The sequence below is a fragment of the Nicotiana tabacum genome, chromosome 16, assembly GCF_000715075.1.
Source record: "Nicotiana tabacum cultivar K326 chromosome 16, ASM71507v2, whole genome shotgun sequence".
NCBI classification, from domain to species: Eukaryota; Viridiplantae; Streptophyta; class Magnoliopsida; order Solanales; family Solanaceae; genus Nicotiana; species Nicotiana tabacum.
In genome coordinates, this window is record NC_134095.1 from 66611596 (window position 1) to 66615577 (window position 3982).

Consider the following 3982-nt stretch of genomic DNA (forward strand, 5'->3'; position numbering starts at 1 on the left):
TTCTCGTAGCTATTCTTGGAGAAGTATCTTTTTATCACTTAGAGAGAGGATTATCGGAGGTAGTTTGAGCGTCTTCAGCAAAGTTCTATGACCATCACTCAGTATGAGACCAAATTTTTTGATTTGGCCCGTCATGCTCTTCTTATACTTCCCACTGCGGGAGAGAGGCTGGGGAGGTTTATTGAGGGACTTGCTCAACCTATCAGATTGTATATGGCTAAGGAGACAGGGAATGAGATTTCTTTCCAGGATGCAGCCAATGTAGCTAGACGAGTTGAGATGGTTTTAGCTCAGAGGAGTGGTCAGGGGTCTGACAAGAGGCCTCGACAATCCGGCGGATTAAGTGGGGCCTCATATGGAGGTCGATGTACTTTTGGTAGAGTCCATCATCCCATGCCGTTTCATTCATCACTTCAGACATCTCATAGAGCTTTAGGAGGTCATGGTACTTATGTACCTCGTTCAGGGCAACCAGCTTATAGTGCATCAACAGGTCCCATCAGAGCACCTCCTCTTCGAAGTTATTATCGCGGTTAGCCGGTCTGCCAAGGTCAGTCTCAGTTTCCTTAGCCACATTATTCAGATGGGTGTTTTGAGTGTGGTGAGTATGGGCATGTCCGAAGGACCTGTCCGAGATTAGTAGGTGTTCAGTTGCAGCTGCATAGTTCTCATGCCATGATTCCGGCAACGCCTACCCAACTAGCTAGAGGTATGGGTCAGCCCGCTAGAGGTGGAGGTCAAACCGTTAGAGGTGGAGGCCAGGCCGTTAGAGGTGGAGGCCATCAAGTAGGAGGTCGCCCCAGGGATATGGTTCATGGTGGTGGGGCCCATCCCCGATGTTATGCTTTTCCAGTCAGGCATGAGGCTGAGTCCTCCGATGTTGTTATCACAGGTACTATTTTGGTTTATAGTAGAGATGCTTCAGTTCTATTTGATCCAGGATCTACGTACTCTTATGTGTCATCTTATTTTGCTTTGTATTTGGTTGTGCCTCATGATTCTTTGAGTGCTCCCGTGTATGCGTCCACACCGCTAGGGATTCTATTATTGTAGATCGTGTCTATCGTTTGTGTGTGGTTGTTATTGGGGGTCTTGAGACTAGCATAGATCTTCTACTTCTCGATATTGTGGATTTCGATGTCATTTTGGGGATGGATTGGTTGTCACCTTATCATGCTATATTAGATTATCATGTCAAGACTGTGACCTTAGCATTGCCGAGGTTGCCTAGATTAGAGTGGAAAGGGACTTCTAGTCATTCTACCAGCAAGGTTATCTCTTATATGAAGGATCAGCGTACGGTCGATAAGGGGTGTTTGGCTTATATGGCTTATGTTCATGATTCTAGTGCTGAGATTCCTTCTATGTATTCTGTGCCAATTGTTCGGGAGTTTTCAGAGGTTTTTCCTACAGACCTGTCGGGGATGCCACCCGACAGGGATATCGACTTTTTATTGATTTGGCTCCGGTACACAGCCCATTTCTATCCCGCCATACCGTATGGCCCCGCCAGAGTTGAAGGAATTGAAGGAGCAGTTGCAAGACTTGCTTGATAAGGGATTTATTAGACCTAGTGTCTCGCCCTGGGGTGCGCCGGTGTTGTTTGTTAAGAAGAAGGATGGATCGTTGAGGATGTGCATAGACTATCGGCAGTTGAACAAAGTCACCATCAAGAACAAGTATCCATTGTCGAGGATTGATGATTTATTTGATCAACTTCAGGGTGCCAAAGTGTTTTCAAAGATTTATTTGAGATCTGGCTACCATCAGTTGAGGATTAGGGCATCTGATGTCCCTAAGATAGCTTTTCGCACTCGGTATGGGCATTATGAGATCTTAGTGATGTCATTTAGTTTGACGAATGCCCCAGCAGCATTTATGGATTTGATGAACCGGATGTTTAAGACCTATCTGGATTTCTTTGTATTTTTTTCATTGATAATATCTTTATCTACTCCCGTAGTCGAGAGGAGCAATAGCAGCATCTTCGAGTCGTTTTACAGACCCTGAGACTTGGTGCGGTGTTGATGCAGAATGGCAAGGTTATTACATATGCTTCACGGCACTTGAAGGTTCACGAGAAGAATTATCCAGTTCATGATTTGGAGCAAGCAGCTTCACGTGCTGAAGATTTGGAGGCATTATCTATATGGCGTGTCGTGTGAGGTGTTTACGGATCATACGAGATTGCGGTATTTTTTCAAGTAGAAGGAGCTCAATTTGAGGTAGATAAGGTGGTTGGAGTTATTGAAAAACTATGATATCACCATCTTGCACCTCTAGGGAAGGCCAATGTGGTGGCCGACACTTTGAGTAGGAAGTCAGCCAGTATGGGCAGTCTTGCGTATATTCCAGTCGATGTGAGACCGCTTGCTTTGGATGTTCAGGCTTTGGCCAATCAGTTCATGAGGTTGGATGTTTCTGAGCCCAGTCGTGTTCTAGCTTGCACAGTCATGCGGTCTTCCTCGTTTGAGAATATCAGAGATCGGCAGTATGATAATCCTCATTTGCTTTTCCTTAGGGAAACAGTGCGGCATGAAGATGCCAAGCAGTTTACAGTTGGAGATGATGAAGTTTTGAGGATTTAGGGTCGTGTTTGTGTGCCTAATGTGGATGGGCTTCGCGAGTTGATTCTAGAGTAGGCCCAAAGTTCCCGATATTCTATCCATCTGAGCTCCGCGAAGATGTATTAGGACTTACGGCAGCATTATTGGTGGAGAAGTATGAAGAAGGATATTGTTGCATATGTAGCTCGGTGTTTGAATTGTCAGCATGTAAAGTACGAGCATCAGAGAGCCGGTGGTTTGCTTTAGAAGATTTAGATTCCTGAGTGGACGTGGGAGCATATCACTATAGATTTCGTTGTTGGACTCCCACGGACTCAGAGGAAGTTCGATGCAGTATGGGTTATTGTGGATAGGCTGACTAAGTCAGCGCATTTCATTCCTATGGCAGTTTCCTATTCTTTGGAACGGTTGGCAGAGATCTATATCCATGAGATCATCCGTCTTCATGGTATGCCCATGTCTATCATTTCTGACTGAGGTACGCAGTTTACCTCGCACTTCTAGAGGGCAGTACAATGTGAGTTGGGTATGCGGGTCAAGTTGAGCATTGTATTTCATCCTCAAACAGACGGGCAGTCCGAGCGTACCATTGGAGGATATGCTATGTGCATGTGTTATTGACTTTAGAGGTTCTTGGGATCAATTCTTGGCGTTAGCAGAGTTTTCCTACAATAACAGTTATCAGTCGAGCATCCAGATGGCACCTTATGAGGCATTATATGGTAGACGATGTCGATCGTTGGTTGGGTGGTTTGATTCGGGGAGGCTCTGTTGCTGGGTAGAGATTTAGTACACGATGCCTTGGATAAAGTTAAGATCATTCAGTATAGACTTCGTATGGCTCAGTCCAGACAAAAGAGTTATGCCGACCGTAAGGTTCGTGATATGGCCTTCATGGTCGGAGAGAGAGTGTTGCTTCGAGTGTCACCCATGAAGGGTGTGATGAGATTTGGGAAGAAAGGAAAGCTAAGCCCTAGGTTCATCGGGCCTTTCGAGATCCTTGATTGAGTGGGAGAGGTGGCTTGCAGAATTGCGTTACCACCAAGTTTATCAGCAGTGCATCCAGTGTTTCATGTGTCCATGCTTCGGAAGTATCACGGCGATCCATCCCACGTGTTAGATTTCAGCACTGTCCAGTTGGACAAGGATTTGACCTACGAGGAAGAGCCAGTAGCTATTCTAGACCGGCATGTTCATTAGTTGAGATCCAAGAGTTATTATTCGGTTTGTGTGCAGTGGAGAGGTCACCCTATTGAGGCAGCTACCTGAAAGTCCGAGTCTGATATGCAAAGCAGATATCCCCATCTTCTCACCGACTCAGGTACTTTTCTATGTCCGTTCGAGGACGAACGGTTATTTTAGAGGTGGAGAATGTGATGACCCAAATTGTCATCTATTGTTTTAGAAATTGAATT